Below are 12,500 nucleotides of genomic sequence, written 5' to 3'. Positions count from 1 at the left end.
GTTGCAGTTATGCAGCCAGATGGCTCCAGTAACCTGTACCCTCAAGTACTGCTGACATCATTGACTCTGGTATGCCACTCAGAATTCATTACATGATATATTGTATGCATGAGTGAATGTATGTGTTTGTTTGTGTGTGTACACGCACCTTATATTTTAGAGACATTTGGAAGTGTTTATAGAAATAAGTATTTGCCTGTAGCAATGTTCATACATTAAAAAATGCAACAAAATGTGTACAGTTCTTTTACACTGACAAAAAAACTATACTACTTTACTATATTAAACCTATTACTGGTACTAGGGGTGTGAATTGCCTAGTACCTGACGATTCGATTCGTATCACGATTCACAGGTCACGATGCGATTCGATACCGATTAATCCCGATACAAATTTATAAGTCGATTGTTGCGATTTTTTTTCATTCAAATTTAGAAAATACTAATCAGTAAGCTTGTAGAGTGTAAGATTTATATGAAAATGTATTATTTATTTATCTGAAATTTCAGTCTTATAGAGGTTGTAATCTGTTTCATGTTTGAACAGCATTAAAATAAAATATTAAGGCTTAATGTTCCGTTCATATAACATTCTTCCATGCTCACGGTGTGAATCCTAACCCGAAGTCAGACGTTTTGTTGAATATTTTTCCATTAAAAATGGAAGTTTAAAAATCGATTCACACACACACACAAAAAAAAAAAAGGCAATGATGATAAGACGTTGAATCGGTAAGACTACCGAATGAACAATTCTGAGCTCTTTAAAAAAAAAAAATAAAAAAATCGATTTTTTTTTTTAATTGAATCGATTCGAGAATCGCGCGATGTAGTATCGCGATATATCGCCGAATCGATTTTTTTTTTTTAACACCCCTAACTGGTACCGTATTTTTTTGTGATTTTTTTATTAATTTTTTTCTTTAGGGATCTCATGCCACACCGACTTGATTGCCAATGACATGATGGAAACGAAGGCGAGCATCAAAGCATTGGAGGAGGACAACATGCGACTGTTTGTTTGGCGCTAATAAAGGCAGCGTTTATACAAATTCTATTGTTGGGTTTGTTTACAAAGCTATACATAATACAAATGACAGGATTTGACTCAATGTGCAATATGGTCCCTCTTAAAGTAATGGCATAAATCTCTATTATTTCTAAAAGCACAAAAAATGAAGTGAATAATGATTAGATGTAGTAATTTCAGGGTTAAAAATTGAACTGTTAATTAATGTAGTTTATTTTAGCACAGGTGCCTACCATCCTGATGACGGTATGATGTAATGTTGATGGGGTGCGCAATGACTTTCATTATGCTATGTACAGAGGAAAAAGTTGCTCTCTTTTAAATTGGTTTAATGTAAGACAAGTACCAGTACTGTGTTACAGTTTTCCCAATAATCCTTGTTTCACACTTGTCACAAAACCACTGTCCTTTTGGCAGTCTAGATTGGCACACTTCAAGTGATATCATTTGATTTTACAATCTGCTGCAGCACAAAAAACTACTTTATTCCGCATCTTTGAAGTACATGAGCAAGTGGTAGGTGACAGCGGCTTAGCACGAACACTGGAAGTCCACTGCTGATCTAGTAAATGCTCTCCCGAGCAGTTCAGGTAAGGAGGGGATTTTGGGGAAAAAAAAACTCTTGGCTTTTCCAACTGGCCAAAACGAGCGATCTGGGTGGACTCGCTCAATCACACTTTGTCCACACCACAAAGTCGCAGAAGTCCGTCCAGTTAAACTCATCTGTGCCTGAATCTGAAAATATTACAAACATTGTAATGAAAATATGAAACATAGAATTAAATAAACTACAAAAAGTAAAGCCATACATACCTGGTAATACTATTGGTGTTGTCGTGACAAGTGATGGGAATTGTTGCCATCTGGCACCAGACAGAAATTGGGTGTTGTGACAGCCTCCTTAACGGTGAGATCATAAGAAAAGCTGTCAGTATGCTCAGTAGTTACCATGAACACGTTTTATTGTACTGGAAACTGAAACTAAAAATACGTCCTCCGAGAGTGGTTAACCTTAACCATTTAGAATAAGTTGATTAAGTAACATGTAACTAGTGAAAGGGTAGCATTAAATTTAATTAAGCCACGGGGAGGCTGTGCAGTTACTTTTTATTCTTATACGCTCTGCCATATTTGCCTGTTATAAAATTATTAGAAAAAACACATCAGGTAAAGCCAGCTGTGCATGTAAACACAATGATAACAGGAAGCCTGAGAACAAATCAACATTTTTGTGTGCAGAATTACCAACACCATGTGGTTTACTTACGTGCAACAGCAACCGTTTCTTCTGATGCGATGTTAAAGTTTACACTCTGTATCCACCCGCTTACAAAATAATTGTAAGCCTCCAGGGATTTGTTGGCGTGTTATGGAGCATGTTGTCAACACGAGGTAGGGAAAGATGTCCAGAGATGTCACATTTGGCCAGCAAGCTTTCTCCGTCAAAAAAAAAATCACCCTTGGTCAGGACGTAATTAGGATCAATCCCGCCACACAGAGACACCTTCTGCCTGTATCGTTGTTTTTGATCTTCCAGTAAATCGTGAAAATACTGCGAAAATTACATCAGGTTGATAAGCTCTACCGTGTAACTCGCGAGTGTACCTTGTGAACCGGCGGACACCCAATATGGCGCCCGAAGGAAAAACTCCCATGATGCATTACGATGTGCAAGCGACCTATTCAGAAGTTAGCGTCCCCCCTAGAGATAGACCGATATGCTTTTTTCAGGGCCGATACCGATTCCGATTATCGGTAGTCAAGGAGGCAGATAACCGATATTTGAAGCCGATATTCATTTGCAGTAAAAGTTAAAATGTTGGCACCAAATTTTTGAATAATGCAAACCCTAACCCTTCTTTACAATGGATTCTCACACTGCACTTTTCATTTTACATCCTTCTATCTGCAATAAGACGTTGGTGGCGGGGGGAGTTAAATGTGGGGGCCAATGTGACATTACCTTTTATAGCATTTGGGATACTTGTAGTTTTATTCTATAAATGTTATATTTTTATATTTTGAAGTAATAGGAGGAACCCTGTCATTCAAAATGTGCATCAGCTGTGGCATTACTTATTACTACAGCAAAAAATAAAAATAAAAAAAATTCCATGAGAAAAACTATTCATCCCTGAACACCATACAGTTCTTGTAGACCTTATTATAATTATTGTTATTGTTACCATATAGACAGTTTTGATAAGCTGAGGATCTTAAATCGAGAACAGCAATATCATGCTACTCCTCTCTACAAGAGAACTGTCAAAAGACACTTCATCATGTAGTTTAGTGCCACTTAGGATGCCCCAATCAACGCAGAAAAAGGTAGAGTAAAATAACTTGGTTATAATAATAGTAAGAATAACTTGGTTAAACAGACATTGTTGCGGTGGACCGCTGCCACTTTCTGCTGTTTAATGTGTTTTACACTTATAGACACGTGTGTGTATATGGGCCCACTATTCTCTCACTACTGTACTGTACTGTATCACTTAATGGCACAGATGTACTTGTCTAAATAATAACTTGGCTGCAACATTGCTAATTCACATTAACAAGCACTGTCTTAGCTGTCCACATGAATAGTTACTAACACACGAGAAAGTTATACAACACACCAAACATGAGCTCATTATTCAAAGTATGAGGCACGTAACGAAATTACATCACTGAACATTAATTGCAGCCGACTACGGCCGTAGATGTTACATATTAGTGGCATCCATTGAGAGCATAATGTCCCAACTCACAGCAGACATGACGTGAAAAGAGAGACAAAACAAGCAAATAAGCACACTATACTTTAGTGCACTTCTCTACTAATGCCAAACATACGGAAGAGAACACGTTCGTGTAGTTAAACGGTGTTTGAGACACTTAATTAGTTACGGAGCGGACTTTAACGAGGTGCACAACGAGCTGTCAATCAAATCGACGTCGAAGCTTAAGGCACACAATGGCAAACCAGTGCGACAAATAAACACAATATAAAGTAACTAAACGCTATTTAGTGTCACTGTGGCATCTCACTGCATAATAACCGCTATGCAACAAGTAGTGGACGTGACCACAGAATGCAATGTGTGCGTCACGAGAGGTAAATATAATGACATTACTCTACTCTTAACATGGAACTAGACAATATAATAATGACAACTGTTAATATTTGGAACCTTTCTAACAAACATTATTTACTTAATTAAGTGAAAATGTGTGTGATTCCCTCCCCGAGTAGTTCAAGTAGCGAATTAGCTACTGGGTGTTAGCCTACATGCTAAGCTGAACACACCACTGTTAGCTAGGGGGGATTCAATGCAAGGCAATGCAGCTCCATTCATATAGTGCATTTAATACACAACATAATTCAATGTGTTTAGCTTATCATGGTGAAACGATCGGCGGAGTCTCTTCTCTTTTAACTTACCTTCGAAGCATGTGTCTGTCGCGTTGTGTCCGTGGGTGCGTGTGTGACCGGCTACTGTGATACAGGCATACACTACTGATTGGTTCTGGCTCTTGCACGGCTAACCAATCAAATGCTGCTATGGGCGTTACATTGCTGGAGTTGGACTCCATAACAGACAGAGACGCTCTGGGCTGCATTCGAAGCGAAAAGACGGAGTTTTAAATGGATCGCTCATATCGGCCGTCAGATTAATAAAACAGACCGATACCGATATGTACCAATATGTCAAATATCGGCCCCGATTATCGGCCCGACCGATTATCGGTCTATCTCTAGGACTCCCCCCCCCCCCCAACGATCATCCAACGGTCCCATGAGGGCTAAAACTTGTCTTCCGCTAAGCAGGAAAGCAGTTGGGAGCTGCTTCACCACGTAATATAACAAAACTTTTGTTAAATAAAAAAAAAAAAGTCAGCAGAAATGCAGATAAAATACAAACAGGAAAGTACCGAGTGCTAGTAAACAAAACAAAACAAAACAAAAATCGAAATGATGCAACGCGCCGTTGTCAAAGTTCTGCCTGATTGGATATTAAACAGCCAATCAGGATTTGCTCTCCTGTCCGACTCCTGATTGGTTAACTCATTCACTGCCAGCCATTTTCAGAAAAGCGAGCTTCAGCTTGCCAGCCATTTTTGAGGATTTTGACTCATTTTTGAAGACCCACAGAATATTTTGTTCTATAGGTATATATACATGGAACCCACCAAATGAAAGGTTAAACCCTCTTCTTTCATTTAAAAAAAAAAAGTACGTTTCTAACATTCTCCCTTCTCTAGTTATTCGCATTAGAACAACACTAAGTTTAACCAATTTTTCTGTTTTTGACTAGAAAACGGAGAAAAACAGCTTTTTGTGAAAAGGTTCCTTTTGAGTTAAATTTTGACTTTGATGCCAATACTCTCTGCTTTTGTGGCATCTCAAACATCTGAACAGTCCTTTCCTTCGTTACAACAACATAAAAAACACAGAAAAATGTATTTTGATGGTAAATTTATTGATAACTATTGACAATTCAGATGAAGCAAAACAAAAACATTTTGAACTACATATACAAGTGGGAAAAATTTTGAACTACATACAACAATACAACTATTTACAATATTTACAACAACAAAAAATAAATTCATTTTGAACTATATACATGTTTTGTGCATATGCACGAGTATGTGGGTGTGCACTGCTTGTATGAACTTTCAACTATTTACAAGTGTGTGTGGGTGCATGTGTGCGTGTGCATGTGAGAGAATGTGTATCGCCCCTATGATGTGTATTGTTTTTTGGTGTGGTATGATGTGAAGCAGCTTCCTGGGTGCAAGGGTACATGGCAAGCTGCACACCACATGGTGGTCTCCCTCCTTAGGCCTTTTCGTTGGCACACCCGACACCTTCTTGTTGGCACCAACTTCTTGCTGGTGGGCACCAACTTCTCCAGCCGATGTCTGCCCATTTGCCCATCAAGCCTGCTCTCCGGGTCTTTCATGTATGGGGCCCTTGTTTGATTCCCCACAGCTTGCTCATCACCCTGTCCAACTTGCTTTTTCACGGTCCATGAAACAACAACCTTTTTTATAAACGCAAGTAAGGTTGCAGGCTTCTGTGGGTTTTTGACCCTGTATAGAACATGTGCATTGAACATGCACAATTGAAAAAGATAAGTGACAAACTTCATTGACCAATTGACAGAGCGCCTGAGGAAGGGGTAATAAACAATGTTTTGGTCTAGTTTGTCCACCCCATTCATTGAACCATTGTACTCCACAACACATTCCGGTTTGAGAATGGTGACTTTCTCCTTGTTCCCCTTCTGCCACACTTCGACAGGATGCGTTCTGTCTTTATGGCAGGTTGTCACCATCTTGACAGTCCGCTTGTCCTGCCATGCAACAACCATCACCTTCTCATTGTGACAGACAAGCTTGCCATTTGCCCCCAAGCTTGTCTTGTTTGCCTCTCTTATGAGCTGAGGCTCCCCACGGTTCTTTCGGAGTGTCCCACACACATTCGTCTTTGCTGAAAAAAGACGCTCACAGAGGCCAATAGAATTATATTGTCCATAAACAGGGTATATCCTTGACCTGTGAGGCGGTCAAGTAGTGTAAAAACAATGTCAGGCAGGGTATGGGATACACCAATGTATGGCATCAAGTTGAAGCAGTAGCCAGTCTCAGAATCACAAAGAATATATGATTTAATCCCATATTTGATGGGTTTTTGGGGGTTGTACACTTTGAAGGAGAGCCGACCACGCCACATCATCATGCCCTCATCTATACAAATGTTTTTTTTTGGAGTGTACAGATCTTTGAATTTGGCCACTACATAGTCCAGGACTGGGCGGACCTTGTGCATTTTGTCCGATGAATCATGTGCAGTGCCATTGAAGTGCAAATACCTCCAAATAATTTGATATCTATTTCTGGACATTGTTTGTCCAAAAAAAGGTGTGCTCTCAAATTCCTCTACACTCCAGTAGTCTTCCAAGACAGGTTTCTTGATGAACCCTGTAATGAAACTTAGGCCAAGGAAGGTTTTGAGTTCTTCTACAGTAAGTGGCCTCCAGTCGTGACTTCTACTGTATGGAAGTCCACAGGGGTTTTCCTGCAACGAATCAAGCGCGTTGGCATTTGTCTCATCAACAATATGCTGCAGCAGCTCATTGGTGATGAAAAGCTCGAGAAAATCCACCGGCAGGTCTGACTCCAGCTCCGCAGCAGAGCCCTGGGGTCCGGGCTTAGCGGTGAAGCGAATCCTTTTTGGCCTCCAGTGTGTCTGCTTCCAGGATTGATCCTCACTTCGGTTCAATGATCCAACTGTAAATTACAGAAAAATAAATACCATGAATTTTTTATTTATTGATGTGGTGTGATTTGTACTAAAAACGTTTTTACCTCTTTTAGCACCACCCAAAGCAGCCGCAGTTTTTCTGGATGTACCTGCTGTGAAACATAGAATCAAAAGATTACTTTTTGTTTTATTGCTATATTTTTTTGCGGATTTTTTATTTTTTTTTTTTTTACCTCTCTTTGCTCTGCCAATCTGTGAGACCCGACTGGTGGATGGCCCCTCTGTAAATAATAGCAGCATATGATTTTTACTGCTGCCTGGATTTTTTTTCCTCTTTACCTTTGCTAAACATTTTCCTGCCCTTTCATACACTTAGATTTACACTAGTCATTTTCTCCTCATTGCTTGACTTCGTCTAGCTTTTTATATACATGCACAGATGTCGATCACTGAAAGAAGAACAATAAATAAGACTAACTAGTCCTTCTAGCATCAATGCTGTACTCCGTATCACATTTTTATCCCCACCCACATCGACAGAAAACCACAACTCGTACAGGATTTGACGATCGCGCAAGTTAGCTCATTATCACAACACATTTACGTCCACAGCAATAAAATGCATCATCTGTACAGCTGTTAGTAATGGCAACTGTGGCAACAGTGTAATAAATGAAGTGCATATAACGGAAAGACGAGGAGATCGCGAGTAAAGGCAAAGTTAGCGAGTTAGCTCTCACCGTCATCGCTACTCTGCCATGTGTCCGAGTCTTCGCTCCATTCAGGGGTTTTTGTGGGCAGATACTCATCCGATGAGTCGCATGACGTGTCCGTCCATTCAGTGGAATCGATGGATGCAGCAACAGATTCCTCCTGACTGCATTGTGAGCTCACGGGCTGACTAACATGCGGCTCCGTTTGCACACGTGGTACCTTGCTCCTCAACGTCATCTTTTCCCTTCTTTGATCGTCATTTTCGTTCAAAGATGACGATCCTCCACGTTTCTGGCTGGACTTTGGTTTCAACAAACTCTCCTCCAGTGTAAGCTGTCTAAAAGTAGACATAATGCTGGATTTGCTATTCTAATATGCTCTGCTATGCTAATATGCTCCGCTCTGCTCCGCTCCTCAACTACTCCTCAACTTCCGTTGGTGCGTCACGATGGATAAGCTCACTCCCAAGGCAGTGCTGCCATCTAGTGGTGGAAGTAAATAGGCTACAACCTTGAAAATCACACATCGGATGCCCCAGACCTTTATCCACAGTTTGCCATTAAAAAAAGGGATTGACGAATTAACTCGTCGAAGGCAGGGGGCGCTATTTTTCACTTTAACGAACCTACTCGTCCAAGGCAGTGAATGAGTTAAGGATTGTGGCACAAATATTTCGCCTTGACCCTTGCATCGTAAGCGTAAACCAAAGTTTTGTATGTGTAGAGGAGAGACGTAGCAAGCGTGCGCGAGGACTGTTTTGTACGCACGAAACACATTTTGTACGTACAGAACACATTTTTGGTACGCACGAAACACATTTTGTATGTACGAAACACATTTTTGGTAAGCACGAAACACGCCTTTTGCACACGGTACTTTCCATTAGGCTTGTGGAATTGTGGCACAAATCTAACGACATACTGCTTATGTGCGTCTAGTAAGAGCAGGCAGGAGGACGGGCGGCAGGCAGTCAAACGAGCGGAATGGGCCCCAATACAGATCCTTGTGGAACACCACATGACAGTGGGGCTCGGAGCACCCAAGGTGAACACAGAATGTTCTGTCGGCCAAGTAGGATCGAAACCACTCGAGCACTACCACAATGTCCACTTGGTGCTGTAAACGAGCCAACAGAATACTGTGGTCCCCTGTATCAAACGCTGCAGTCAGTTCTAACAGTATGAGACATACATAGTCTCCAGTGTCATTTGCCAGGAGGATGTCATTAAAAACTCATAACAGGGCTGACTCCATGCTTTGCATCTTCTTAAAGCCTGACTGGAAAACCTCCAGATGTTATTTTCCTCCACTTCTGTAAACAATTATGTCCAAATGAATGACTCTGTGACCCAGCCCCTTCTATCTGCGATTGGCTAGCAGTTGCCTTCATTTGCTTTTTGGATTTACGGCTGTACAATACGGACAAAATTTCTTATCATTTTTGCCAGACATCTCTATTCTTTGGTCGTAGACTCAGCTTGAGACGTCATTTCAGTGTTTCACAGTGCCTTCTGTATTTTGTGTTGTTTTATTTATACTTATTATATTTAGTTATTCACTTATGTTTATATTTGCTCGTATATTTACTAGGGCTGTCAAAGTTAAAGCGTTAATAGATTAATTAATCACAGAAAAATGTTGCGTTAATCACATATTAACGCATATTAATCGCACTTTTTTTTTTTTTTTTTTTTGGACCGCACTTGAGCCTTGAACGTAACCGCGGATGGTTACATTGAAGGCTGCGCAGGTCAGTGATTAGGTCAATGCACGGCATTTCCTACGCCTGTTGTTCCAAAATGAGCGGGGTGACTCCAGTTGGTGTTATGGTAGTGATTCATTGCATGCGCTAATCTCGAGCGCCCTCTTGTGACCTGGGGAATCAACTGTGAAGAGTGAAAATAAATGGCTGCGAGCACATTGCCACAGAGCCGTCTCAGTCGTGTGTATTAACATAGCCCGCACATACAGCTACCAACACAGTTGGTGTGCTCGGTGGTAAATTTCGCTTTAAAAAAACACCCTGTCGGGACTTTAGATAAAACAAAAGTAATTTGCCTTTCATTAATTAATATTTGCTGAATTGCACCCGATTGATATGATGCTTTTACGTTTTGAGCAATACAAGCATGCATGCAATTGCTTACATACATTTAATCAATGTTTGCAAATGACATTCGGATAATAAAATGCGTTAATGTCAAAATATTATGGTATTTTGTATTTATTTTATATTACGTGAATACACAAGTAATTTAGGTGATTAATCGTGATTAATCAAAATTTAAGTGTGATTAATCAGATGAAAAATTTTAATCGTTTGACAGCACTAATACTTACCTACTTATATTTACTACAATTAATTTTATTTTGTGTCATTTTCTTTCACCTGTGTCTTCTGAAACGCTGATTTGTATTCCATGCACAGCACTTTGTATGCAGCAATGCATGTTTTAAAGTGCTTTATAAATAAGGTTGAGTTGAGAGATGTCGATAATATACAGAAAAGACATGGATTCAGTGGAAAAACTAGGCAAAATATCAATCCAAAAGGATGCGTAAAGTGCTGTTTTTTTTTTTTTTAATTAGAACTTAGTGACAGTCATCAACATTAACAAACTTGGTAGTAAAAAAAAAAGAGAATTCAACTTACATTGTATTGATTGATTAATAGATTTTTTATTGAACATATAAACAAGTAGCAGAAAAATAAAAATTTTAAAGAAAAGAAAAGGAGAACCTGATAAAATCGTCAATTAATTACAGTTTACATGTTCAAAAGGGAGTAGGAAGAAGTTAAAAACGTATCTAGTCCTACCACTTATACATTGTATATTTAGATTTATTTCAATATTGATACAATACTATGTGTGGCTTCCAACATAATTTATCATCCATAACTCTACTCCAAGGAAATTTTTTTTTCATACACCCTTTCTATTTCAATTTAATTCACCATAATTTTGCCTTGATGAGTGATTTGTCTAGTGCCAAAAACTTTTAACTTGGTTTTATTTCAATTTAATGATAATTTGTTCATGTCAAACCAATTTTTTAATATATTCAATTCATACTCCACAGTAGTCAGAAGCTGCTTCAGGTTTTCTCCTGAACAGCAAGAGAGTTGTCATCAGCAAATAAGACACTTTTCAAAATTTTCGAGACACAATAGATATCATTTATGTACAGTATAAATAGTTTAGGGCCTAGCACAGACCCTTGGGGGACTCCATGAGTAATCTTCAAGTGTTTTGATTGTATATTATTAAACTGCAAGTACTTGATATCTATTTTCCAAATAGCTTTTCATCCATTTATAAGTTAAATAGGGGTGTGCCAAAAAATCGATTCATAAAAGAATCGAGATTCTCACTTATTAATCGAATCGAGTCGATATTAATATCTAAAAATAGATTTTATTTAAATTACAAATGAAGAAGAAGGGGAAAGGGCAGTTGTAGCCCACATGCTGTTTTTGTGGAAAAAGGCACTTACAATACAAAATTAATAAATGTTAAAAAAAAAAAAGACTTTCTGTCATTTTGTCTTGCGAAAGAGGACTGGAGTACACCATGACAATGTTGTGCATATCTGTAAATTGAAGTAGAAATCATTTGTCAATCAAATAATTTTGAATCGAAAATCGTTTCACTCGAGAATCGAAAAACGATTCTGAATTGAATCGTAGACCCAAAAATTGTAATCTAATCGAATCGGGAGACAGTCAAAGATTCACAGCCCTAATGTTAAAACCTCTTATACCATATCTCTAGGGCTGGGCGATATGGACAAAAACTCATATCCCGATATATTTTGGCTTAATATCGATATGTATGTGTGTGTGTATATATATATATATATATATGTATGTATATATATATATATATATATATATATATATATATATAAGAGATAGACCGATATGCTTTTTTCAGGGCCGATACCGATAATCGGTAGTCAAGGAGGCAGATAACCGATATTTGAAGCCAATATTCATTTGCAGTAAAAGTTAAAATGTTGGCACCAAATTTTTGAATATGCAAACACTAACCGTTCTTTCCAATGGATTCTCACACTGCACTTTTCATTTTACATCCTTCCATCTGCAATAAGACGGTGGCGGGGGGAGTTAAATGTGGGGGCCAACGTGACATTACCTTTTATAGCATTTGGGATGCTTGTAGTTTTATTCTATAAATGTTATATTTTTATATTTTGAAGTAATAGGAGGAACCCCTGTCATTCAAAATGTGCATCAGCTGTGGCATTACTTATTACTACAGCAAAAAAAAAAATCCATGAGAAAAACTATTCATCCCTGAACACCATACAGTTCATGTAGACCTTATTATGATTATTGTTATTGTTACCATATAGACAGTATTGATAAGCTTAGGATCTTAAATCGAGAACAGCAATATCATGCTACTCCTCTCTACAAGAGAACTGTCAAAAGACAGCTTCAGGATACAACACACTTCATCATGTAGTTTACTGCTA

The 12,500-nt window shown here is 38.7% G+C and overlaps 1 protein-coding gene and 2 long non-coding RNA genes across 6 annotated transcripts in view; 1 reads left to right on the top strand and 2 right to left on the bottom strand.

Moving 5' to 3' along the window:
- Positions 1 to 12,500, top strand: part of rfc4 (replication factor C (activator 1) 4) — a 152,363-nt gene that overhangs the window by 7,525 nt on the left and 132,338 nt on the right. The window lies entirely within an intron of this gene.
- LOC144027705 (uncharacterized) overlaps positions 1 to 12,500 on the bottom strand; it is a 54,850-nt gene that overhangs the window by 2,760 nt on the left and 39,590 nt on the right. The gene's annotated exons all lie outside the window — the stretch shown is intronic.
- On the bottom strand, positions 905 to 4,495 carry LOC144027704 (uncharacterized). Its single transcript, XR_013285513.1, has 3 exons — positions 2,298 to 4,495; positions 1,844 to 1,930; positions 905 to 1,765 (listed from the first exon to the last, which is right to left on the bottom strand). It is a non-coding gene; the product is annotated as an uncharacterized LOC144027704 (long non-coding RNA).

Source organism: Festucalex cinctus, chromosome 10 (assembly GCF_051991245.1).
Source record: "Festucalex cinctus isolate MCC-2025b chromosome 10, RoL_Fcin_1.0, whole genome shotgun sequence".
Classification (NCBI taxonomy): Eukaryota; Metazoa; Chordata; class Actinopteri; order Syngnathiformes; family Syngnathidae; genus Festucalex; species Festucalex cinctus.
Note: the sequence above shows the minus strand (reverse complement) of the source record. Positions and strands in the feature narration are given on the sequence as shown.